Raw genomic sequence first — 27843 nt, 5'->3', positions numbered from 1 at the left:
CTGAGCTGAGCACTGTTGATGTCAACCCCTGCCAGATGGTGGCCAGTTATGCCAGCCTTGCCAGTTGGTGCTGGCCTATGCCGACTGTGTGAGGCTTTTCTGCCTCCTAACTCAAGACCCTGTGAACATGTTCCCTTCCTTGGGAAAGGGAAAGCTCAGGAATGGGGAGAGGATTCTGGACTCTCTGGGCAGGCGCAGGGTTAATAGGGGCCATTAGGGGAGGTAGGCAGAAGGGCCAGGCAGGCCAAGAAGGCACTGCTGGCCTTAGGGAGAGAGAGGCTGGTGGTGCCACAAGCCAAGGAATTCAGGCTGATTCCAGCAGATGGGAAAAGGACATAGAATGGGCTCTCCCTGGAATCCCCGGAAGAAGCACCATCCTGTCAACGCTTTGTTCCTAGGCCTGATCTTAGGGAACAAGTGTGTGTAATTGAAGGTTATGAGTTTTATAACCTCATAACCTTCCACAGTTGCTGGGGAGACTCCAGAAGGAGAGACGGATGACGGGATTGTTGCTTCTAACCCCTCAGGTAGCCTCAGTTCTGCAGTCAGAATAGAAGGGTGTGCCTCAGTTTGGCTTTCAGATCTTTGCAGTTTTATTTTTTTAACTTTTTAATTGAATCACTGTGATATAGACCCTTACAAAGCTGTTCCTGATAGGATTTCAGTTATATAGTGTTCAAACACCCCTCCCTCCACCAGTGTACATTTTCCAGCACCAGTGTCCCCAGGTTCCCTCCCATCACCTCCCCAACCCCTCCTCTCCTTTAGGGCATTGTGATTTGCAATACTGATACTGAAAGGTTATCAAGAATATCCTTTTATCTACTTTTAACCCTCAGATCTTGTCCAGTGTGATCATTCCTAGATATTACTGTCATACTGGTCTCTTCTCTTGGTCTCTATCTTACCTACCCTCTGTTGCACCCCCTCCGTCCCACCCCCCACACACCAGTGGTTAGTTCCAACCATTCACTAGTCCTCCTAACATCTGTTTGGAGGATGCCAAAGATATTGGTCTCCTAATATATATATATATCATAAATGAATGCAGTCATTCTATATCTGTCCCTCTCCTTCTGACTCATTTCGTTCAGCATGATACTCTCCATGTCCATCCTTTTATAGGCACATTTCACGACTTCATTTTTCCTAAAGCTTCATAGTATTCCGTTGTGTAGATGTGCTGTAGTTTCTTCATCCATTCATCTGTTCTTGGACACTCAGGTTGCAGTTTTAAGGACATCAGAGAAAAATCTCTTTTTTCTAGGTTTGTTTTTTTTTCCCTAAGAAAGTGAGTGGGTGGTTCTAGGTCCTAGAGGCAAAGAACCAAGAATCGAGTGTGATTCAGTATTTCTGGGGCTTGCTGGTTTCCCGGAAAGTGAATTTATTTGGGAACTCCGCATGCCAAAAATTAGGCCTATAATTAGTAGCAGTCCAAGTTTCAGGGCATTGTTGGCTGAGCCTGATGCCTGGGTCTCTGCAAGCTGTGCTAAAATCTGGTGCAGACACATTGCAGTAACGGATCCACAGAATGGGCTCCAACAAGGAAACCACAGCAGACCTGTTGATTGAGACTTCATTTTCTACCCCCTCAAGAAAATCCCTTTTTATGGGTTTCCGAGTCCTTTAGTTTCTTGAATAATTCATCGTAATGAGGAGCTTCAAGCGGGAGATACTGGCTTTATTGCCCATTAAGCTAATAGAAGGGATGTGACTGTATGCCTCTCCAGTGAGTTTAGCCATTTATAGCTGTTGTATACAGTTGGGAAAACCAAAGCTTGGAGCCATGCCCAGGCATGTATTGTTCAAAAGGGAGGGCATCAGAACTCAGATTCTGGTCTTTGGACTGTACTTCTAGATGCTATGCTCTGGCTTGACTCTCTCCGTCTTCCCAGTTGGAGGAGCTCAGTCCTGAGAGTTGTTTATATTTACACACATACCCACACCTATATAATGAACAGATTTATGCATTAAAAATGTAAGTTAAACAACATAGCTTCCCAAAAGAGATATATGATTACCTTTCAATATCTGTATTGCAAATTGTAATGCCCCAAAGCAAAGGAGTGGGGAGGGAGAGAGAGAGGGAGGGAGAGGAGAGAGAGAAGAAAAGTGACTCAGATGTTGGGACATTGACGGTGGGAAACATACAATGGTGAAGGGATGGTTGTTGGAACATTATATGACCGAAACCCGATCATAAACAACTCTGTAACTGTGTTTCTTAGTAACTGTGTATCTCACTGTGATTCAATAAAAAGAGAGAGAATATTAGATAGCTCTGTTTATAATAGATTTTTTTCACCTTGTAGAATTTTCCCCCCTAAGCATTTCTTTATATTACTTGGTCCTTATATTCATGCCATTTTATTAGTTTTCCTCTGCTCTCCAGCTTATCTGTTCCTTTGTTTACCTTCCATTTCCTGCAAGGAAAAAACCCAATTCAAAAAATTATCGCATGGTATTATTCTTTGTTGCCTCAGCTCTTCAGGTCCCTAGAGCTCTTCTAGGCATTCCCAAATAATTATCAACGTATTTTCCCAGCAATGCTGATTACCTTACAAAAAGAAGAAATTGTTACTGGCTTTTAAGACCACTCATGCATTAAGTTGTACATAGGTTTTTATTATTAAATCATCGTGTGTCATGGATGCTTCTAAATGTTGGAAATATACAAGTGATTTTAGACAAGCTTAACCATGTGTGGAGTGAAATAAGTAAGAACACTGTTGTATGTAAAATATTGAACCTATCACAGAGGGAAAAGTATGATAAAGGATTAAGGAATCCTAAGAGAGATGAGTTGTTTTATATGATGCTGTATGTAAATCGACATGTCAGAAGGAAGTAAGAAATTAAGTCATACTGATAATTTAGAGAAGCATATTCAGGAAGAGAAACTTCAAGTTCAAAGGCCCCAAGGTAGTAGTCTTCTGGAAAGAATTTTGGTCAATTTGGAAGCAGTGAAGTAATTAGTGAGACAGTTGTTATAATCCAGGTGAGAGTGGAAAGTGGTTTGATTCAGGGAGATTGCGGTAATGATTGTAGTAGGAAGTAGTTGGATGCTAATTTGAATGTAATATTGGCAGAATCTTCAGAACGGTTACCTAAATGGAGAGTGTCTGCATCTCTCTTGTATTTGGTATTGAACACTTTGGAGGGTTGGATTACTATAAGTTAAAGAGGGAAGAATGTGGAAAGAATTTGCTCAGTGGAAAAAGTGTGAAAACTTAGTTTGGGCATATATTTAGCCTATAGACATCAGGCTACTGAAGTCAATACAAATTCTGGTAGGAAGGTCTGAGCTAGACATAGAAATTATAGAAGCAACTGAAACTCATGACTTTCAAAAACCATGAAATTTTGTGAAATCATCCAAGGAGTAGGCATATTTAGAGAAGAGATATGAAACTTGAAGGCTTGAAATTTAGAATGGTGAGGAGGATAAGAAGACAGCAAAGGATTGACATTAATCTCCCCATAATATACCTACTTAAACTATTCTCATCCACAAATATACAAGATGATTATATTATTCAATTTATAAATGCATAGATGCATTTGTATAGCCTAAAATTGTGGGTACATAGTTGACACTTAAAAAACTTTAGTTATGAAGAGCAAATAAAAGAAGTAGTGAATTATTTCTTTATCTTTCTTTTATGTATTTTTCATTAAAAAATTTTTTTTTGAATCACTGTGAGATAGTTACAAGCTTTCATGTATATTGATATAGGTACACATTGCATGCGATTTCAAGAAATTTTGTTTAACATCTAATTCCACACTAATGCACTTGTTTTCTTCTTGTATAAAGAGAACTTTGGATATCTACTTTCTAAGTTACTTTCAAATAGATAGTATTGTTAAAAAAAAAGAAAGAAAGAAAATGAACAGGTAATGCCTTAAGGGGGCACAAAACATTAGAAGATGGAAATTAGTTGTACTTCTTTGTGGCTGGCTTGCTAATGCATTTAGTTCTTCCCCCTTCTCTATTTCACTTTTCTCCCCTCTTACTCCTGTGTTATAGTTCCCCTGAACAGTAGCTCAGGTAAACTCTTGCGAAAGGCTCTGCATTCCAGGCTAAAGCTGGTTTCTTAAATGCTTATGATTCTCCTTATTCTAAGATGGTATAGGTGGACCAGCAATTAGAGTAGAGGTTCCCTAACTTATTTGGCCAACCCCCCTTTTTTCCAGGAAAAAAATCAGTATCCTCTTGGAATCTCCGTTCTTTAAGCCAGCAAACAGAAAATGCTCTTCATTTGCACTGAGGTTACCATGGTCCCCGTTGGATTGTTTCTTCACTTTTCATAGGGCAGTCCCCAGCCCTTTGGGAAACTCTGAGTAGAGTAACCAGAAACAAAATTAATAAATGAGACCTAATTGTTTGAAAGAGGGGAAATTAAATAGATTGATTAGAAAGTATATAATCTGATTTGAACACAGCAGAATTCAAGGTGACTTTCTGTGCCTCTGAGTTTTGTTTTTCAGTCACAAGTATGAGTTTGGTATTTTCTAGAATATCCCCCACACCTCTTGAAGAAGTAATCACGGGTCAGGAGCTACTGCTGGGTTGACATAGGATGCTCACTTTGGTCACGACTTTTCTTTATTGATCTACTGAACATTTCGGCTCACTTGGGAGTTGGATGATGGAGGGGCTGCCCTAGCCTCTTTATTGCCAGACAATGAAATCCTCCCTGGTGACTTTTGCCATCATCAAGATGATAAAAAATAGTGGTCAGTATTGGAAGTCACAGAAATGTAATGGAATTTGTGATGGAAAAAGTAGGGCGAGGTAGTGTGTGGTTTCTGTGCAAGATTGAATGGCTGTTCATAAAATAACTTTCCTTTTTCTCGGGAGCACAGCTAAGTCAAACCCAGGCTTCCTTGCAGTAGGTGATTCCATTGGACCGAGTTCTGGCCAATACAATATAGGCAGATTCCAGGCTGTGCTAGGGCTGGCCTGGTTATCTATTCTCTGTCTCCAATTTATCTACACTAAAAGGATTCTGAAAACTTAGAGATCTGTGGACCCACAAATAGAAGAAACTCAAGAGATTGACTGACCCATTTTCCCACAACTAGCCTACATTGGATGCGATGACTAATTCCCAATTTTAGTCACTTCCACTTGAGAGTTGTTACAGCATTTAACTTCCCCTGACTGGTACTTAAGTTTCACTGGGGTAGTTATCATAAGAAAACTTTTTCTCCACTGACTTGTCTCCATAATAAGCATACATGGGAATGTCATCTGTGCAAAATAGTTGCCAACAGAAAAGATTGTATTTAATGGGCCCTTTTATTGCCCCACAACCACCTTTGATCCCTAATGGGAAAGATTGCTGAAAGCAGTTGATTGGTAGGGTTTCTAAAAGCAGTTTTCTAGGGTACAGGGAAACGCATTTTGATTATAGCAAAGGGAAAATGGGCGTCTCTCTATCAAACACACAAAATCTCTCTCTATATGTATGTGGTAAACATTGCAATAAACTTTTACAACCATTTAAAAATCTTATGATGGGGCTGGAGTCAGTGATGCAGGCCAGGGAACAGTAATTGCTTTGTATGTAGGAGGCCCTGGGTTTGATCCTAAGTGCCCAATTCTTCCACGCAAAATCTTCACCCTTCCCTCTTTTCCCTTTTTCCTTTTTCCAGTTCCCTCTTTCCTTTTCCTTCACTGTGCTTCTCTTCCTTCTCTATTTTTTTCCTTTCTTAACCATTTTACTGACGCTTACTGCTTAATGCTACCATTTACTGATGTTTAACCTTACTGATGCTTTATGCAGGTAAGCAGAATATACTGGTTAAGATACCTGGCTTATTGAGTATTAGGAGCTCTTCCTGTTTTTATGGGTAATCATATATTGGGAGTCAAGATAAATCGTATCTATATATCTATATCTATTGAAAACAAAATCTTAGATCTTATGGTTATGGTTCCTAATCCAAGCCTAATTCAGAAACAGGAATTTCATAATATTACATAAGCTTTAGAATTGCAATAACTCCTCACTCCATTATTTTAATGCCATATCCATCATATTCATATGTCAAGATGTAGGCGTAGGGAATGGTATTTCTGCCTAGTGAGAGAATAGTATCATTGTCATTTTTAATATCCAAATAGGCAAGGGTCTGAATCCTACAGAATTTTCACTCCCTTGATCTCACTCTGTTGTAGCTTCAAATTTATATTTTTGCGATATAAAGTAATTTTATAGTGATACACTATATATACATATACACATATGTGTTTTGATATATAAATTAGGATCAGGTGGATAACGTAGTTTTTGCCTTCATTTTGCAAATGGAGCTTAGTAACTTCAGATAACATGAGAGCTATAACTGAGATACATAGTGAGTAGTTTGCTAATTTGGGTGTATCTAGAACACTAGTTCTTTGAGCAAGAAGAGTAAACATAGGTTCTTTTTTCACATCCTTATTTGTAAAACAAAGATAAAAGACCATACCATTTCATTTTTCCTGCTCAAAAATCTTTTTCTTTACCAGTATGTATAAAGTACAATTCACAGAACAGAGTTTTCCTGTCCAACATAGGAATTCATTCTTGAACAAGAAACAAATACTTTTATATTAATTTCTGAGTTTTCAGTGTTGGTATGATACCTTGTTGTCAGGTTGTTACCTTTAAAAGTAAACTCGGGAAGACTGGAGTCTTTCTGGTGGACTATAAAATTGATTATAAGAATGTGTTTTTTTTTTTCTTTTTGGGTCACACCCGGCAATGCACAGGGGTTAACTCCTGGCTCTGCACTGAGGAATAACTCCTGGTGGTGATCAAGGGACCATATGGGATGCTGGGAATCAAACATGGGTCAGCAAGGCAAATGCCCTGCCCGCTGTGCTATCGCTCCAGCCCATAAGAATGTTTTAAACATGATTAATCAAGAATTTTCATTCTATAAAAATTGATATGTGGACTAATAGCTAGAATATTTTAATTGGACGTGAATCTACATTATAAGAACAGTATAAACTGAAATTGCTTTAGAAATAATCTTAAGAAAAGAATGTAGCCAATTCAGGTGAGAACAATGTTGAGTGACGGTAAAAGTGGGTTGGCACCATTTGAGTACCTGGATTGTTTATGTATAAGTTCCTAGGCTTTGTCATTATGTGAAATAATTGAAACTTAAGCATTTTAAGTAAATTTTTGTCTTGTAGCTGAAAGTGTGCTAGGTAATATAATCAAAAGATAACATTGAGTCATAAGTAACTGCAATGCTTTGTGATATCTGAGAATTTTTCTCTTTTCCCCTAAAATAATTTAAATTTAATTTTGCTGCCATATGAACAAGTAAACAACTGCTTTTGGGAAACCCTGGTTTGGTGGCCTTTGCATTTGATTTAATAAATTCCTTTCAATTCTTTAAATCCTTGAAGGGCAAGCTTCCATAGTAATCTAACTTTGTGTCTTGACACTTTGAGAGAATAAAGCATTTTGATATTTTCTTAAAATTGTTAGAACCATTTTACTACCCTTGCAATTTTCCTCTAAGTTTGCCTTTTCTTTTTGTCAGGTCCTTGAAGCAGCAGCAATAAATTAAACTAAGCATCAATAAGCACGTTTCCCCTCAACTTATATTTCTGGTTTCCAGAACTCATTTTTCTTTGCTGTATTGACAGATAGCAGACACGATTCCAACATGGAATACACTGTAGAGATATTGACTTTTCCATGATAAGTAGTAATAGAAATTTTTCAAACATATCACCCTGTTCTGGGACCTATGCTTTACTCACAAAGATTACTTTTTCCTTAAGAAGTGTTTCTGGCCTTCTTGTGAATGTCCATGCTATTTAGTGTCTATATCCCTTAGATTGTACAAAGGTTAAAATTCCCCATAATAGGACCTGCACCTTTCTATCCATCCTTATTTCTTTCTCTGTCCTTTAGATTCAGTTACATGTGTTTCTAGAACATCTTGCACCTCTGTTACTTCGCTTTTACACTTGATGTTTATTTTGCTGCAGTGCCCCCCTTTTCTGGTTTTCCTCCTTATGTCCTTAATTACCCATCCTTTCAGGCTAGGATCATCATGTTCTCCACAAAGTCCTTCTTAATAACCTCAATTTTATTGAATTATCCACCTTCCCCCCACCCCTGCCACCTCCACCCACCCATGTGGGATTTGGCAGCACTTTGTAGAGGTTCATAACCTCTACAATCTGCTGTGTTCATACAACTGTAACATCCACAACTCCTACAATCAACCATCCTGATCCAGAACATGCCAGTACCATGACAGCTCTCCCCACCTCCCTCTCAGGACACAACTGACGTGTTAGAGCCAAAATTGAACTTCACGATGTCAGAACCCCAAACTGTAACTTTTATCCACTGTATTGTGCTCTAATATATTTTCATATGTCATATAATTTTATTTTTTGTTTTGTTTTGTTTTTTGGGCCACAACCAGCGATGCTCAGGGGTTACTTCTGGTTTTGCACTCAGGAATTACTCCTGAAATTGTTGGAGGGAACATATGGGATGCTAGGGATCTAATCCAGGTAGGCTGCATGTAGGGCTAGCATTCTACCAACTGGACTATCGCTTAGCCTTCAAGGCATATAATTTAGTTTTGGTAAATATGTCTTATTTTCAAAACTAGATTAAATTCCCAAAAGGCAGGGTCTTCATTAAATGAATCTTTTTCTAGCTTTGTAAATATTTCTTAGAGGGTCAGGCAAATGGTTGGCGTTTAATATTCAGATGAATAAATGTAAATGTGATTTTTAGCAATTTCATTTTCTGGAAATAAAAATTATTTTTATTTATATAAAAGTATTATAGTTTTAGAACACTAGAAGTTTATTTTCTAATTATGTGTGATATAGCTAAAATAATTAAATCATCTTTATCTGGGGTTTGGAGGAAAAGACTCAGAAGTACAGTGGGTATAAGAGAAAAGATAGTATGAGAATAATGCTTGCAACAGAATTGATAACCTGAATATGCAGTTAATTGGGTTTTATGTAATGATATGAATTAACAGATTAAAATACTACATAATATTATGCAAATATATCACCTGGATTAGGAAAAAATTCCTTTCTATTTTTCCTCTCAAACTGCTGACTTAACAGATCAGTAATTCTCAACTTAATTTTCTGGCATGACACCTATATTGGACATTTGTAGCTGAACAATTTCTAGTGGGCAGAGTGACAATGTTTTTAATTATAAAAATCACTGTCATCGCTGTCATCCCATTGCTCATCAATTTGCTTGAGCAGGCACCAATAACGTCTCCATTGTGAGAATTTTTGTTACCGTTTTTGGCATATTGAATATGCCACAGGGAACTTGCCAGGCTCTGTCATGAGGGTGGGATACTCTCAGTAACTTGCTGGGCTCTCCGAGAGGGATGGATGAATTGAACCCGGGTCGATCGTGTGCAAGGCAACTCTACCTGCTGTGCTCTCTCTCCAGCCTCCTATTTTAAAAATTATATGCTATATTATATAAATATTATATAAAATCATGAAAATAATATTATTATATTATTAAATAATATATAATACATAATAAATATTGTATTATAAAAATCATGAAAAATAATTAGGTGGTCTTGCCATTTTAGCCATTATTGATAATGGTGGGTTATGATTCTCTTGTCACAAGAATAGGGACACATTGCATTTTAAAACTTCTGCTATAGCCATTTTAAAACTCGAGTAGGATCTGATTTGTTGTAGGGAATGACTGAAAGATATGCATTTCCCCCCTGCACACCCCACACAATAGCACAGCCGGTGGGCGTTCGCCTTTCATGCGGCCAACCCCTGTACGATTCCTCCACCCCTCTCGGAGAGCCCGGCAAGCTACCAAGAGTATCGAGCCCGCGAGGCAGGGCCTGGCAAGCTACCCGTGCGTATTGGATATGCCAAAAACAGTAACAATAAGTCTCTCAATGAGAGACGTTACTGGTGCCTGCTCAAACAAATCGATGAGCAACGGGATGACAGTGACTTATTTTACAAAGTTATTATGATGATTTGCTACAGGCATTCAATATTCCAACACCAATCCCACCACCAGTCACCCTCCACCATTGTCTTCATTTTCCCAACCACCCCTAAAGTCTGTCCCCATAGCAGGCTGACAGTAATTTCTTTTACACTGCTTGCTACCACTCATCTGGGTAACAGTATGATTGAAAAATATTTCAGTAGAAGAAAATTTGTGAAAATTGTTGCATCTCACCATGGGGACATTAAGTCCTTGTCTGAGTTTTTTTTTTTTAAAAAATTTAAATTCCATTGAATTACTGTAAGCAGAAAAATGGGACAAAACCCCGTAACAATAATCTCTCTCAATGTCAATGGGTTAAATTAGAAGACCATTTAAAAGACACAGAGTGGCAGGATGGATTAGAAAATTGAACCCAACATTCTGCTGCCTGTAAGAAACACATCTCACCACACAGAGCAAACAGACTCAAAGTCAAAGGCTGCCTGAGTGTTTACTAAGTTTTTGTTGCAAGTAAAGCCTCCTATGTTCTTGTTAGTTGAGATTGGTTGGCTTTTACATTACACCCTGTTCAAAATGGTGTGGAACTATGGAGATGTCAGTATTGTCGAGTTTGGTGGTACCACATGACTCCAGAAAATCAAGAATATTTAACTTGCCAGTCTGAAGGCTGGAGCGATAACAGTGGGTAGGGCGTTTGCCTTGCACACGGCCAACCTAGATTCGATTCCTCTGCCCCTTTTGGAGAGCCCGGCAAGCTACCGAGAGTATCTAGCCCACACGGTAGAGCCTGACAAGCTCCTCGTGGCATATTTGATATGCCAAAAACAATAACAAAAAGTCTCACAATGGAGACATTACTGGTGCTTGCTTGAGCAAATCGATGAGCAATGGAGTGACAGTGACAGTGACAGTGTCTGAAGCCATGGTGGTGGCTTTGTGGCATGGGTGTGGCTGCCAGGGCTTTGGTAGGGCAGGAGTTGGCCCACCCCTCTCCTGACATCGCCCTTGAAGTCCCAGTTGGGAACAGGTATCCAAGTTATTTTTACAGCCAGTTGATCTCTTTTGAGATTTATTTCTGAGTTTCTGGAACAAGGCCGGTAGATGAGCTTACATGGTGGTGGTGATGGGAGGGGAGTATGGCTGCCAGGACTTCAAGAAGTATGGAGAGGTCAGGGGAGGTTGCCTTTCCTGACTCTGAGAAGAGAAATGACTGAATGATTTGATGGTAAGTGATGCCAGGAGTCTGGGTGCATTCCCACTTGTTTTAGAGCAAAAATTTGGAAGGTCTTTCCAGATAAGGGACATGATTTATACAGCTAATGACCTGAAGACAAAGGAAACGTGTTATAGCATCAAATCATTATAGCTTCTAGCCTAGAATTTTGCCCTAATGTTATGTCTAGAAATGTTAAAATATTGTTTCCTGTCATGAATATTGTGAAATGTATTGTAAGAATTTTGTTATGTTATCTTATTTGGGGGGAGCCCCACCTAGCTGTTTTTTAGGGCTTATGCCTTTCTGCTCAGGGTTCATTCGTGTTGGTGGTTGAGGGACCGTATGCTGAGCTAAGGATTCAACTTGGGTCAGCTGTATGCAAGGCAAGTGCCTTTGCCTGCTGTACTGCATCTTCCTAATATATTATAAGCATTTTAAAAGGCAAGGGCTGAGGTTTGACAAATCTTAAATTCTTGATTTTCTCATCATTAGCTGGTACAATTATCTACAGCATAAACTAACACTTCTGCAATCCCACCGTACAATGAGCCCAGAGTAGGACTATGATTTCATATAATTATTTCAACAATCTAATGAGTCAACTATCTTTTTTGTGTCATGGGAGATGAAGAAATTGAGGCTTCAGAGAATTTCCACAAATTATCATATCTAGTAAGCCTGTGGGAAGGGAATGACTGGAAAACATGAAGAGAAAGAATCCAGTCTCTTAGGAAGCAATAAAGATCCCAGACATCTATCTGTAAGATGGTGCTCTGGTATACAGATTTTATTGTATCACTTGTCATCCTGTTGCGGGCGCTAGTAACATCTCCACAGATTTTATTATTATGTTCTTGTTAGTTGAGATTGGTTGATATTCTCTTTTGCTTTGCTTTTTGGGTCACACCCAGGGATACACAGAGATTACTCTTGGCTCTGCACTCAGCAATTAGTCCTGGTGGTACTTGGGGGACCATATGGGATGCTGGGAATCGAACCCGGGTTGGCTGCATGCAAGGCAAACGCCCTACCCACTGTGCTAGTGCTCCAGCCCCTGGCATGCAGATTTTAAAGTCAGCCAGACCTGGATTTAAAATCACAACCTATGTGACTTTTCTGAGAGCATATATTGAATACTTTTTTAAAATAGTGAATGGCATTAACCAAGCAATTAATAAATGCTTCAGTAGTAATAATTGCTTATTATTATTAGCTGGAAGAACTATGATGTAGTCTTGAATCTATTTTTCTTCACAGTCTGCATACTTCTACATTAAACTAGGTGATTCTTATTGACATATTTGTCAAATAAATGTAATATCTATGTACTGTTTTTAATAATTATTTTAATCATGTTTTGTGCCTCTTTTCTCTGTGAATTTATCCACAACTATAACTTGGTGTAGTAGAGCCTCGACTGAGCCCTAGGCTCAGAGTTTGATTTTCTTTACTACTTACTGATGGTCTCTACTTAGCTTTGCTGTGGGGGTACTTTATTGATTCTTCTGAAGGCTGCATTTTAGAAACTGCATTCTTGGCTGTCAGTCAGGCATTTGAAAGGGATTTCCTTGCTTACCTTTCTGCCTTGAAGTATACAGAGATGTCCCAATCACCATTAAAATATCTTGATGAGTGACTTTATAGGATCCATTACAAACTTTGCTGTCTATTCTCACTTTTGTTGTTGTTTTTCCCTATTGGGAAGTTTGAAATTCTGTGGTTGTTTATATGCCATGAGTTATAAAACCTTGGTACTTTTCCATATAATCTTTGGGCTTTTATAAGACAAACACCAATTGGATTTATAGGCTATACAGACCCTTGCTTCGATTCTTCCATAAAGCACAGCTAAATTGATATTGGCCAGTCTAGACCATGATTTGGTTGCTTGAAGAATAATAATCTTGAGTTATGTTTTATAGTTGAGGCTATCTAAAGCACAAACATTTCTCAAACCTGAATAGGATGGAAGAATTTAAGACCCTGTGTTTAATACTTGATTTTTGATGTTTGTAATTTTTTTTGTGGAGTGTAACTAAGAGATATTATTATTATGCAATCATGAAGAGGAAAAGTTTTTGAGAAATATAGATCTATTTTTTCACCTATGCTCAGCCATTTAGGAGGTGGGTCACTCAAAGAAAGTAAGTTTACCATAGAATTTGGTAAATTTCTAATCTGTAAGTGATAATAAAATAGTATTTATATCATATGGCTGGCATGAAGAGTCAATGAGACATTATTTGTAAGAGTTTATGCGATGCTTGACATTTAGATTCTATTTTTTGGTTTTTGTATGTTTGCTTGTTTTTGGGCTCATATGATAGAGCTCAGGGATTACTACTGGCTCTGTGCTTAGGTGCTCAGTTCAGGGTACTGGAGTGGGTGCTGGGATTGAATCCAGGTCTTCTATATGAAGGCAAGCGTTGTTCCCTTTGTACTATCCTTCTGGTCCCTGGCATTTAGATTCTCAATCATTAGAAACAATTTTTTTCATTAGAGACCTAAAAAGAGGTAATAAAACACATCAAAAACATAAACAATACTACTGTGAACTTATGAGCTAAACTATCACTGTATCACTGTCATCCCATTGCTCATTGATTTGCTCGAGTGTGCACCAGTAACGTCTCCATTATGAGACTTGTTGTTACTGTTTTTGGCATATCAAATATGCCACAGGTAGCTTGCCAGGCCTGGGTTCGATTCCTCTGTCCCTCTCAGAGAGCCTGGCAAGCTACTCCACCTGCACAGCAGAGCTAAACTATAATAAATTAAAAAATTTTAATGGAACTCAACACACAAAAATGACAAAATTATGCTAATTTTGCATAATATAGGTTAACTTATTTTAATGTAATGATTGTATTGAATATTTAAAAATATAATTTTTATCTAAAAATTATTATGGGAATTCTATAGATTATTAAAAAATGAACCTTATCAATTATTGGAGACAAACATATTTATTACATATTATATGCTTCCAAGGTCTTTAAACTATCTTGTTTTAAAAAGACATGTAATCTTATACCTCTCTGAAGTGAGTTTTTTTGAAGTGTACTCAGAGGAAATTTTAATTTGTTTACATTTGAGTCTTCAAAATACAAATACATAGAAAAGGATTATATACCACATGTTAGTAGATATCTATATGTATTTATGAACACATGTTTACTTATATCATATTATATATTGATATTTAATATCAATATATTATTTTTGTTTTGGGGCTATAACCAGCTGTGGTCAGGGCTTACTCCTAGCTTTGTGCTCAGGGATCACTTTGGGTGGTGCTTAGAGGACAATATGCAGTGCTGGGGGTTGAACCTGGCTTGGCTACATGCAAAGCAAGCACATTTACCATGTGCTCTCTCTCCATCCCTCAGTATAGATCTTTAATAAGTAAGATAAAGAGTACTGTTGGGGAGCAGAGCGATAGTACATCAGGTGGGACACTTACCTTGTACATGGTTGACCCAAGTTTGATCCCTGGCACCCCGTATGGTCCCCTGAGCCCACTAGGAATGATCCCTGAGTACTGCTGGGTATGACAAAAAGAAAAAAATGAGAGTATCATCAATACAGTTAAATATTAGTAAATCCTCTGCAATAGTCATAAGAAAACTTGGCTTTCAACCAATTGGTAGGTTAGCTTTTATAATCTCTCTGACCCATCTAAGCCTCTGTATGAGCCTTTGATCTTGGCAATATTTTTATGGACCATGTGGCCAATTGATCTAATTTGCCTGGGACTGAGGGATTTCACAGGATGTAGGATTTTCAGTGCTAACCCAGAACTGCATCTAAATGCATATAATTCATTAAGTGCACATAATACCATGCATTTAAAGGTATATGATGTGTTTAAAATAATTGAAATTTTTGTACTTGATGTGCAAAGGGTCCCATCTTTGGCTAATGAAATTTGATCCCCTAATCTTTTCGAGGTGAGTATACTAAGTGAAAAAAGTAAGGGAATAGAAAGCAATTATCAGATGAATTTATTGTACTTTTTAAACTTAATTAATTTATTTAAAAATGAATCATTGTGAAATACACAGTTAAAACAAAGCTGTTCATGATCAGATTTTAGTCATACAATGTTCCAACACCCGTCCCTCCACCAGGATACATTTCCCACCACCAGTGTGCCCAGTTTCCTTCCTGCCATCCCTGCCTCCCAGCCTGCCTCTATGGCAGGCACTCTCTCTCTCTTTCTCTCTCGTTCTCTTTCTCTTTCTTTCTCTCTCTCTCTCCTTCCCTTTCCCTCCACCTTTTTGGGGACTATGGTTTATTGCAATACAGATACTGGGAGGTTATCATGTTTGTTCCTTTACTTTAAACACTACGGTCTTATCCAGAGTGATCATTTCCAACTATCCTTGTCATAGTGGTCCCTTCCATCAGCTGATTTTATTATACATGGAATGGAGTATGAAATGTGGATTACTGAAGCAAATGAACTGGCAAGAAACTGATCTTAGTGAAAAAGATGTCATTAGAGGGAAAGAGGAAAAAGCAAAGGGCTCTGGAACTCTGATGGTGGGAAGAGGTGACAAATATTCACAAATAGAGACTTAAGAGGTGTCACACTTAAAACCTCATATAGTATTATAAACTGATGACAAGTCAGTGGGAAAAAGTTTCTTAAGTCTGACATCTGTGACATAGTAAATAAGAGGTTCTGGTTGTGATAGGGGAATTCTGTGTCCCAGATCTCTCCTCAGCCATTTTGCTAAGGATTCTAGTTTTCTTTGAATGTATAATGGATTGCGGGGACCCCAGTGTGATACTAAGAGTGCTCTTGATTTCTTCGTTTGGTTATGACTTTGGGGGTATTTGCAGAGAACTTAAGGATGTCTTTTGGATTTTTCATCATCATCATAATCATCATCATCATTTTATAGATTTTGTGGTTCTTTTCACTCAAATTTAGGATTATGTGATTAAAAATCCTAGTGTTCAATGACAATATAGTAGCTTGTTTGTTTTATTCTACCCTACATAGAAACCTGTCTCAGATAATAGCACTAATTCTGTCACCAAGTATCTGATAGCTTAAGAGTGAATATTTTTGTATGCTTTGATATATACCATTCAGAATGTATAGTCAAATTGCTATGAGTTAGTACTTGTATTAGTTTTTGGAACTTCCGCTACAACCTACTGAGTTAGGCTCATTAATACCATTAAATTTTGAATTCTAAGGAATTGATTTTATTTTTATCACTATCGCTGTTGTCCCATTGCTCATCAATTTTGTTGAGCGGGCACCAGTAACGTCTCCATTGTGGAGACTTGTTGTTACTGTTTTTGCATATCAAGTATGCCACGGGTAGCTTGCCAGGCTCTGCCGTGCGGGACAATTTAACTAGTGTCTTGTATATCCTAGATATTAATCCCTTATCAGATGGGTATTGGGTAGATATTCTTTCCCATTCTGTGGGCTCTCTTGTATTTTGGGCTCTGTACAGTAAAGTGGCAGGCTACAAAATCAATACCCAAAAGTCCATGGCTTTCTTATATACAAATAATGAAAGAGAAGAAAGAGACATTTAAAAAACAATCCCATTCACAATTATTTTTATAAGTTGGAAAAATGATTTTCTAGCTTTTGTTGAGGCACCATGACTTACGATATTTTAGTGATTTCCTAAAATCACTAATTTAGTAATTTCCTGCGTACAGTGCTCTAATACCATACCTAATATGACCAGAGTGTCAGCTCCTCCCTAAATTTAATCCTTAATAGATGTTTTTTTTTAAGAATCCTAGCTCCAAATCCTATTTCTATTTTGAAATTTAAAAATTTAAAATTTTTATTATCTTTTAGGTAATATGACAATATTTCTAGTATTTATGGTTTTGATGTACATAGTTGCAAATAATGTTTCTTCTAACCAATTTCTTCTCTAAGTCTATAGGTAATATTTAACAAATAGCTGTTTTTTATAGTTAGTGTAAGCAAATATATAAGCACATAAGTAAATGCACACACAATATTAAGATTTTTATTATTTAATTACTTTTATTTTATCTCTTTTAATGTTTTGGTATATTTTCCCTTTATTCAACATAGTTTCTAATTTTTTTCCAGCCCTGACCTTTACACTATTACTTTTCTATAATACTCCAAGTCCCTTTTTTCTTGACTGATTTTTCTTTCTTTCCAACTATAAACAATTTTGAAATTAACAACATTACCTTTATTTTTCCCTTTACATTAGCAGTTGACTTGGAACAATGTTCTTTTCATTCCAGTTTATATACAGGGAACTTGATCTATTTTTTAAATAATTTCTCCTTGTTGTCAGTTTTTGTAGTGTATCTATACTGTTCTCATTATATGGTATCCTTTATGATCATCATTTATTATTAGTTTTGTAGATAAATAAATCTATTTTCTCACCTTTAGAGTGCATGTCTATTTCCTTATAGTAATTTTTTCAGTGAAGCAAAAAGTTTATTAAAAGAAATTTACTTAGAGAAGAAGGGTGAGAAAAGAGAGAGATGTACGTATTCAAGAGAGAATCAGAGGCTGGAGCGATATAGTACAGTAGGTAGGGAGGTTGCCTTGCACGTGGCTGACCTGGATTCAATTCGAAGCATCCCATATGGTCCTCTGAGCACCGCCAGGAGTAATTCCTGAGTACATGAACCAGTAGTAACCCCTGAACATCGCTAGGTGTGACCCAAAAAGCAAAAAGAGAGAGAGAGAGACAGAGAGAGAGATAGAAAGAGAGAGAATGGACTTCTGCAGAGTGGAAAAAGTTTCTTTATGGTAATTTGATGTATGAATTTTTGTTCACAAGAGATTCTTCAGGAAAGCCCCACAGGAATATTATTCTCTTAATTATTGCACACATATTATTCTGTCTGTGTCTTTATACTTTTGCCTTATTGCAGTGAAGACTTTTTTTTTTTTTGCTTTTTTTTGGGTCACACCCTGCAATGCACAGGGGTCATTCCTGGCTCATGCACTCAGGAATTACTCCTGGCGGTGCTCAGGGGACCATATGGGATGCTGGGATTCGAACCCGGGTTGGCCGCGTGCAAGGCAAACGCCCTACCCGCTGTGCTATCGCTCCAGCCCCTGCAGTGAAGACTTTAATATCATGTTCTACCTCGAGAGTCTGAAGATATATCTGTCATCCAGTAACCTGTGTACTATTAAATAGTTGTATTAATCCCTGAGTTTTATTTCTCTATGGGTAATACAGTTCTAATATGACATATGGCCTGAAATTTCTTGCTGATGAAGCAAGTCTCTGATTGTCTACTATGCTCTATACTCAGTGCTCCTTTTGTATAAGAAACTCAAGTGTGTGAACGTGTCCATATGTGTGTGTGTGTGCATGCGTGTATGCATGCGTGTGCCTATGTGTGTGTGCATGCGTGTATGCATGCGTGTGCCTATGTGTGTGTGTATGTGTGTATTTGTATTGGGGAGATTTCAAAATGCTTATGCTTCGCCAAACTTCTTGTTCTCAGATCTGCAGCCCTCTGCTAACTTCACTTGTATCTGGTAATTCTATACCCCAGAACTTCTCTGAGGTTCCTTGAAGGACCTACCTCTTTTAACATTCATTTCTTTCTCCAAGCACTTAACTTGTGACCATTTGGGGGAAGTCATTCACTTCATGTGTTTTCTCTGGTATGCACCTAATACAGAGGCTCTGGAATCTTGCTTCCTGTGTAGGCAGGTAGCTTGCCAAAGGAGCATTAATTAGCAATGCGAAGGAAACTGTTTGCTGACCTCTCCGGGTGTGCTGCTCAAGAGGAAGGGATTGGAAAATTGGAAGAGCTGCTGCTTAGGGGTGGAGGAGAGTTGTGGGAGGTCATCACAGCATATGACCACCAGGAGATCCACAAGCTGGACAAAAGCAATTGAAGACTCCCTCCTCTTCCCCGTCCTTGGACTATCCTTCTACCCCACTGTACCTGTGCTCTAGGAACCGCGTCAGCAATTTATTTTGAGCAGATAATGAGTTGTCGAGACCACCTGAACTGAGTACCTGAATAAACCTTCTTAAGACTCTATATATATTCTTAAGACTTCAGTAGGAGAGAACTGAGATCAACCTGGCTTGCTGTGTAAGTTTTTTGCTTATTCGAGCCATCACCTTCCCATCAGAAGTAGTCTGCTTATTTCTTCAGCTTCTCCTTGTCCTCTGTGTCTGAGGATCAATTTTGAATTTCACCTAAAGACCCCTAAGTTTTTGGTTTAAAAGAACTCCGCCCCACAAGAAACCCTGGTTTCTTTCTTCTACAATGTTTTTCTTTATCATGTTCATTGCCAACTCTTATTTTCTTTGCCATTATAAAATTAGCGTTTTTTGATTCCATAACGAAAAATTTGAGATTTACAGGCAAGACAATAATTAAAGGTGTGTAGTCACTTCTTGATCTTTACTTAGAAGTTTTACGGTTCACTGGATTTATTTTGAAGGTCACAAAGAGGACAAAGTCTTAATTGATGTTTTTAAGTAAGAACATTTTAATTTATATTAACTATAGTTTGGAAGACAAAAGAACACAACTTTTTAATCACTTATGAAGAAGAAAATGCATATGTGAGTTGGATTTTAGGAAGAGGGCAAGTGGGGGAACAGGAGAGATTATAAATATAATTGCTTAAAATGACACTCATAATGTTGTTTAGTGACTATGCCCCAGGGGAAATTAACTTTCCACTGTACTGTCGACCGGTGAATTTTAAGTCAAAGTCTGAAAGCTGAGCGTGTTTCTTAATTTGGATTTAGTATATTGGTTGTTTATGCCAGGCATATAGCAATTGATGGTTCCATTATAGAATATTGATTGCATTTAATGAGGATGAATGAATAGGCTCTTGCTCCATGAGACAATGAATAAAATGTAATTCAGTTTAGTCTTGTTTTCTTGTATCCCTACTAATTTTCATCCTCATAGCTTACTGAGATTGGTTGGGAAGCATATTTCCTAAAAGGTAGTACAACAGATTCTTCTTTTTCGTCTTTTCTTTTTTTGGCCACACCTGATGGGTTGGGGACCATATGCAGTGCCTGGTTGGAATGAGGTCTATCTCTCTGGCTCAAGGACCAACTTACTACTGTGACCAAGCAGACTTGGAGGAATCTGATCCCTTCTATTGGCCTCACCTCCTCCCAGCCCTGGGGTCTCTGGGTTCAGTGGCTGGCTCTCTTCCACATACTGGTCTCCGTCCTGGCATATGGAAACAGCTGCCATGTCATGAGTTCAGTTAATATTAGAGAAGGGTGTTGTAGGACTGGTGTGTGGTGGTTTTCAATCGGGTACTCCAGGCAGACTGTGACAAGGGAGTCTTCCCACCTGATGGGAAGCCAGTGAGTTATGAACTTAGGAAACATTCAGACTGGTATTTTTAATGATGCTTTTATTTAGTTCTGATGATGTTTCACTGTATTCATCAGTAGTGGTCTGGTTTGACAAGTCTTCTTTTTCCTAATATATGTTGGAGGAAGGTAAGTAGACAAGGTTTGTATATAAATTAAGATGATCAAATACAAGTACTTACATCATGTATACATGTTTGCTGACTGGTTATTGGAAGTAGCACATGCTCAATACATGGTTTTTTGCGTATAAATGACTGCATGAAATAAAAAATATTTAGACTATATAGAACAGATAGCCACAAATGGGGAAAAATACAGCATAGCAAGAGTTAGTATTTACCCAAGGCATTTATTAACTCTATGGATTTGGGTAAGTGACAGATATTTTTCTTGTGGTCTTTGGTCTTCTCACTTAATGAGTAAATGGATTGGATTAGAGGTTAAATAAGTTTTCTTAAAATTATTCAGAACACTGGGGTCTTAGATTATGTCTTTAATGGCTGATGTGGATGGCCATGGGGAAGTTGAGCAGAAAGAATGATTTTCCCTTCACTCAATCTAGGATTTACACAGCCTAGTTCCACTTTTATTTAAAGTATGGATTGTGATTAATTTTAAGCTTCCGCATGAAAGTAAAATGTTCTGTTGAACAAATAACTTCCAAATTCATGTGTTCTAATTTGAAAATGTTTTAGATTTATTACTCTCATTGTGATTGACAAAACTTATGTAGGCTTCTAGTTGTAACAAATATACTTGTATTGTGACTCTCCCTAGTCTACTGGACAAATAAAAAACAGTTGATTTTTACTGTTACTCAGAATGGTAAAGTAAACCTAATTACAAAAAAATTATTATTCTTGGAAATTTGTCAGTTTATGTAGTACGCGGCCAACCCGGGTTCAATACCTCCGTCCCTGTCGGAGAGCCCAACAAGCTACCCGGAGTATCTCGCCCACACGGCAGACCCTGGCAAACTACCCGTGGCGTATTCGATATGTCAAAAGCAGTAACAACGAGTCTCACAATGGAGACGTTACTGGTGCACACTGGAGCAAATTGATGAACAACCGGACAACAGTGCTACAGTGTTACTTAGCACCTCATTTAGCACTTTGTATCATCATTCCATTTCTGCATTCCTATACATTGATGTGGGCACTTGACTAAATAGTTCATGATTATTATTAGTATAAAATGTTCCTAGTGAAAGAGCTAAATAGGGAAAGCAACTTTCCCACATTCATATTTTTAAATAACTGTGAAGGTTGTGCAGCACTGCCTTGCGGCATTTAGTTATAGTGAGCCACTAAAATATCCATGGCTTCTAGTAAATATGTCCTATGTTTCTGTACCACTTCTGGTTCAGCTGAAATTTAGCTGCTTTCCAAATGGAGAAAAATGGAACATTTTATTTTTAATTCTTATCACTTCTGTCCTTTTACTATATCATCCTAAACTATCAAACTTCTAGAGTTTTCTAAAACTGTTCATGTGGTTTCATGTCTATCATTACACGTACTGCATTTTCTGCTCTGAATTCCTTCCCACCTCCCTCTCTACCATCTCATCTTCCTGGATGGCTCCTACTTACCTTTCAAAGATCTTTGCTGTACATAATCCTATGCTTGATGAGACAGCCCCTGAACTTGTACATGTCAAAACATTTTGTTATTAATTAGTTATTTGTCTTTCCTGCTATGCTGTGGCTGCTTTACTAAGAATCATTCCCACCCCCATTTGGCATTTGTCATGTGTTGAACAATACCCTATTGCTGTATACTATTTCTTTTTTTTTGCATCCTAGTTGGTGACCAGGTACCCTGAGGGCCATCTGCAGCTGTTCCTGGCCATCTGAGCCGACAGCTGAATGTCAGGGCCTGAGAATGAGATGCTTCTTGGATTTTATACTGTCGAGGACCACCAGAGACTTCTTGGGGATTGCTAGGCCTATACCTATTGATACTCTAGGGGAGGGACATGTGGGACTAGGGATAAAATTGGGGCCTTGCATGTGCCTGTACCTTATGTATTCATTGCCTTGTTGTGTACTTTTCAGGTATTTAGTTTCTTTTTCATCTGATAGTGCTCAGGGATTAATTTTGGCTCTATACTCAGGGATTATTCCTGGGGTGCTCAGGGGAACATATGTGATCCTCAGATATCGATCTGAACCATGTGCATGGTAAGCATCTTATTCCTGTACTATCTCTCTAACACCTTATCAGGTTTTAAATGCCTCAGTATATGCTGGCAACAATTAAATTAATTTTTCCCTCTTTAACTCTAGATCCATATATTCATCTACTCATCTACTTATTTGGCATTCGTAGTTGGGATATCAGATAGATATATCAAATTTAATAAATCCCAAACGGAACTCCTGATCTATTCCTTGCTAAGATGACCAATTGTGCTAGTTTTTGCTTGGCCTTGGGGAGTTTTGTGTGTATGGAACTTTTAGTGCTAAGTTTAAGGGAGCCTCATGTAAGCAGATGGTGTTCATCTTAACTCCCCATGGGTTTGAACCCTGATATAACCCATTGGCTTCCCATAGAAATATTTACAGCCTTCTGTTACACTCCTTCCATTTTGCAGCACCATATGCTCATTTTTGTGCCAAAAAATGAAAAATTAAGCACCTATTACTTTCAATAACCAGTTCGACATACATACACCCATAAATACCTACCTCTCTCTATTTGACTTTTTGTTTATTGTTGGGCCACACATGGCCGTGCTCAGGGTTTACTCCTGGCTCCGTGCTCAGGGTTTTCTTTCAGGTGAGGGTGCAGGGCCATAAGCTGTCCTGATGGCAAAATGCAGGTTGGTCATGCACAGGGCAAGATCCTTCCTCTCTGTCCTATTGCTCTGGCCCTAATTCTAAGTATTTCAAAAACTTTTATCATTATAATTGAGGCATCAAGATTTATGATATTGTCAACCATATGCATACATTGTTTCAGTACCATGCCTGCCACGAGAGAACCCACTTCAACTCGCCAGTATCCCAGAACCCCATTCTTCTTGACCCATATCAGCTTGCTGCTATAGACAACAATCTTCAGTACTAATGATTTTGATCATCTGCTGATCCTTTAATATTCTTCCTCTTCCTTTTAAATCCATACGTGGAAGATCTCTCCTTTTTCTCTCTTTTTGTGGAGGATTTTTGACTATATTTTCTAATGCATATAAACACCCTGCTATTTTTATCTTATTCCTATCTGAAATCAAGAAAAGGAGATTTGTGAAGCAAATATTTCCACTTGTATAACTTGTAACACTTGTCTTCCCATTGATCTTCGATTTGCTCGAGCGGGCGCCAGTAATGTCTCCATTTGTCCCTGTCATGTGCTAGTGTAAGCCCAATGATATCTGCTAACTCCAGGAACAGGAAGAGCCTCAAATCATTCATTCAGGGATTTGATGAAGTCTGACCATCTCATTGGTGGGCGGCCACGAGGTCTTTTGATGTCCTGTGGAATCCAGTCGGTAACAGCTCTAGTCCAGCGGTCGTCTCTGAATTGCATTACATGTCCTGCCCATTTGATTTTTGATGTCTTGGCAAATGTGACAGTGTCCCTGATTCTTGATCATTGACGGAGGTCGGAACTCTGGATTCCTTCTCTCACTTGAGTGAGACATGATACTTCTAGCATAGCTCTTTTGATTCCTCTTTGGGATATCCGAATAGTGTTCTTATCCTGTTTGTGTAGGGCCCAGGTCTCTGAGGCATATGTTAGTGCAGGAAGAACGGTGGAATCAAAAAGATGTACCCAGAGTCAGAGGTCCTTTGTCCTCTTAACCACTTCTTCAACACCATTGAAGGCATTCCATGCTTCTCTCTTCCTCCTGCACAGTTCTGGCACCAAATCATTCCTCATGTTGAGTTCTCGACCCAGTTACACATAACTGCTGCATTCGGAGATGTTCGTTCCATTGAGAACAAATGGAGCATCAGGGACTAGTTCGTTTTTCATGAGCATCGTCTTGTTGAGATTCAGCTGCAGTCCGACCTTTCCACTCTCTCGGTCGAAGTCGGCCAGCATTTGTGCCACTTGGCTAATGTTTGGTGTTATGAGAACGATGTCATCGGCGAAGCGGAGGTGGTGTAGTTGCCGACCATCTATCTTCACTCCCATTCTTTCCCATTCCAGTCATCACATGACATTCTTGAGGGTGGCACTGAAGAGTTTTGATGAAATAGTATCACCCTGCCGAACCCCTCTCTTTATGTCAATGATCACTTCTTTGTAGAATGGTGAGATCCTGGTGGTGAATACAGCTCATGGTAATACAGCTCCGTAATACAGCTCTGTAATACAGCTCGCGAAGAATCTTGATGTACTGAGTTTGAATGCCCTGTTTGGCTAGTGCTTCGATGACCACTTTAGTCTCAACAGAATCGAAGGCCTTCTTTAAGTTGGTGAACGTTAGACAGAACGGCAGCTTGAATTCTCATGAAACTTCAATGAGTTTGGTCACTGTGTGGATATGGTCGGATGTCTCCCTTCTTGTACAACAGAAAGGTCCTGCTGGTTTTCCATTGGGATGGAATCTTGCATTCAGACAGGTAGCGTGTGAAGAGCGAGCTAGTGATGAGTACTGACGGCAGATTCTTCAGGTGTTCAGGTCTGACCTTGTCTGGACTGTGTGCTATACGCATCTTTACCAACGAAATGGCATGTGGATTTCAGAAGGGAGGATGTTGGGAACAACATATCCATCCTGTGGTATTTGGTATGTGGTCAGGTGGACATGGCTGTCAAAGAGATCTGAGTAGAAGTCGTGAATAATCCTCTCCATTGCCTTTCTGGAAGATGTGATAGATCCATCAGGATGTCAGAGGGCAGTCATCTTGGTCTTGTAGTTGGCGAAGGACAGGCGAGCATTGTGAATACTTTACTCGGCTTCTGCCGCATCAGCCAACACTGCTGCTCTTCTCTCTTTGAGGTCTTCCTTTGTCACTTCTCTGCACAGCTTTGTGAGCTCAGATGTTAACTTGTGGTTGCCTGAGGCTCGCACCAAACCACGTTGATGAATGAGCTCGAAAGTTTCCGAAGACAGGTATCTGTTTGTGGCTTTCTCACTCTCGGCATTCTTTGTGCTGTCATGGAGGTCTGAACCAGTTCATCGTATTCCTTGTTGTCAAGGACGGCATCTTCCCACATTGCTGCAATAGTGCCCAAGAGCTCCCAGTTGGTGGTCATTCTAGGAGTTGCTTTCTTAAACTTAAACTTTTCAGACCTTTCTCCAAGCTCTGTGAAGTAGAATTTTGCATGAAGGAGATGGTGGTTCGATCACATTTGGAATTTTGGGACAACAGCGACGTCGGCAGGCAAAACCTTCAATTGAATATGATGCGGTCAATTTCATTGTGGAACTGTCCACTGGGAGACTCCCATGTCTAGTGTTTAGATTTGGCCTTCTGGAACTGTGAGTTACCATGGATTGTCTTGGTCAACATGATGAACTCAGACAGTCTCTCACCCTGATCATTCCATTCTAGGCGATAGGTCCCAATGTGGAGTTCTTCGGGTGACCTTCCAGGTCCTATGTTGGTGTTAAAATCACTGACAATGATCTTGTAGAAGGTGTGGTCTTCTTTATAGAACCTCTCCAGTTCCATATAGAACTACTCAATTTCTTTTTCATCGTAGTTGGATGTTGGAGTGTAGATGACGAAGATAGAAACTGCCGGCACTGAGCCACATCTATTCAAGCGTAACTGTCTGATTCGGGTTGTTAGGCATTCGAATGAATCAATCCTTATGGCCAAGTTTGTGTTGACAAGGACACCAACGTCACCGACACCTCTGTTGTTGCATGTTCAGAGGAAATTTTCTTCTCCAGTGTTGAAAACGGCGTGATGTGATCGATGTCTTCTCATTTTGGTCAGACCAATGATGTCGTACTTGATCTTCTGCGCTTGCACCATCAGGTCCTTGATGGATGCTTCCGATGCCAGCATATGTGTGTTGAAAGTACAGACAGTCATTTTAGTCTTTCTTCGTTTTGGCAGTCTAGCTCTTCCCTGAGATTTTTTCAGCCTCTCCTAGCTCATCTTTCTTAATACTGCCATATTGGGGCCTCTTTCGGTGTCAGTTGAATAAGGCCCATTGTTGTTACTAGTTTTGGCATATTGAATACGCCACAGGTAGCTTGATAAGCTCTGCCGTGTGGTCTGAGTACTCTCGGTAGCTTGCCGGGCTCTCTGAGAGGGATGGAGGCTTTTAGGGCAGCCTCCAATTGCCCTTAAGGTGTTCCCATGCGTCACACCATATTTGAGCCCTATCAAATATGGTGCGGGAATTATGGAAAATGGGTACTAAGTGTTTTATGGTGTGTCAGGCGGCTGCAAAGTGGCCGCGCGGTTCAGAGAGCGGCCTGGTCCATGGCAGTGGCTGGGTAGTGGAGGTAGGGGGTTGGCCGGTGAGGTATTTATTTGGCTTGGGTAGGGTAGGGTATCTGGGTTTGACCCCCTCCCTAAGGTGCCGGAGATTAGAGGAGGCAGACAGAGGATTTTGTTTCCAGGTCTCATTGAGCTTAGAGTCAAAGGTCGCAAAGTTCTGCTTACCTGGTTTTGTGGGGCTTCACTAATATTTCTATGATATAGTAAAATATAACCACAACTGAGAGGCAGCCTCATAGGATAAAAATATCATCAGGGTAGTTCCCATGTCTGGATACTAGAGAGATGGGATAGCACTTAAATACCCTCACCAACCGGTGGCACCATTTTCAGTGTTCTCATCCCAACTGGTGGCAACTTCATCCTTGCTGTTACTCAAACCCCAAACTTTGGAGTTACCCTCTGCTCTTTCCCTCACATTCCATACCCAGTACTTTAGGAAGCATGCCTAGTTTGACCTTTAAATATAGACTTCAACCTATTATCCTATTTAAAATTGTAACTGGCAAATTATTTCCACTCCACACTTTGCCAATATCTCTTGCCCCTGATCTTTTATATTTCATTTTTGGGGATATTTATAATATAGTTTATCATATTTATCATCATATTTATTGTTTATTTTCTTGGGTTTGTTTTTTTTGGGGGCTCTAGTTTCTTCTCTGATGTTTCAGGTGTCCAGAATGCCTAAAATTTTGTATAGAGCAAAACAACTCCCCCAGAATTTTGCTAGCCCATGCTAAGTTCTTAGTGAGTACTTACTGAGAGAATAAATAATTCCTTCAAACACTTAAAGTCAGAGCTAAGGATACTTTCTACTATTTATTGAACACTCTCTATACATTA

The 27843-nt window shown here is 39.0% G+C and overlaps 1 pseudogene; it reads right to left on the bottom strand.

Moving 5' to 3' along the window:
• The window catches only part of LOC129405555 (uncharacterized), a 244320-nt pseudogene extending 217737 nt beyond the window's left edge, over positions 1–26583 (bottom strand).
• Between the last annotated feature and the right edge of the window lie 1260 nt (positions 26584–27843).

Source organism: Sorex araneus, chromosome 6, assembly GCF_027595985.1.
Source record: "Sorex araneus isolate mSorAra2 chromosome 6, mSorAra2.pri, whole genome shotgun sequence".
In the NCBI taxonomy this organism is placed as follows: Eukaryota; Metazoa; Chordata; class Mammalia; order Eulipotyphla; family Soricidae; genus Sorex; species Sorex araneus.
The sequence above is the reverse complement of the archived record's forward strand: the minus strand, read 5'-3'. Positions and strand labels throughout refer to the sequence as shown.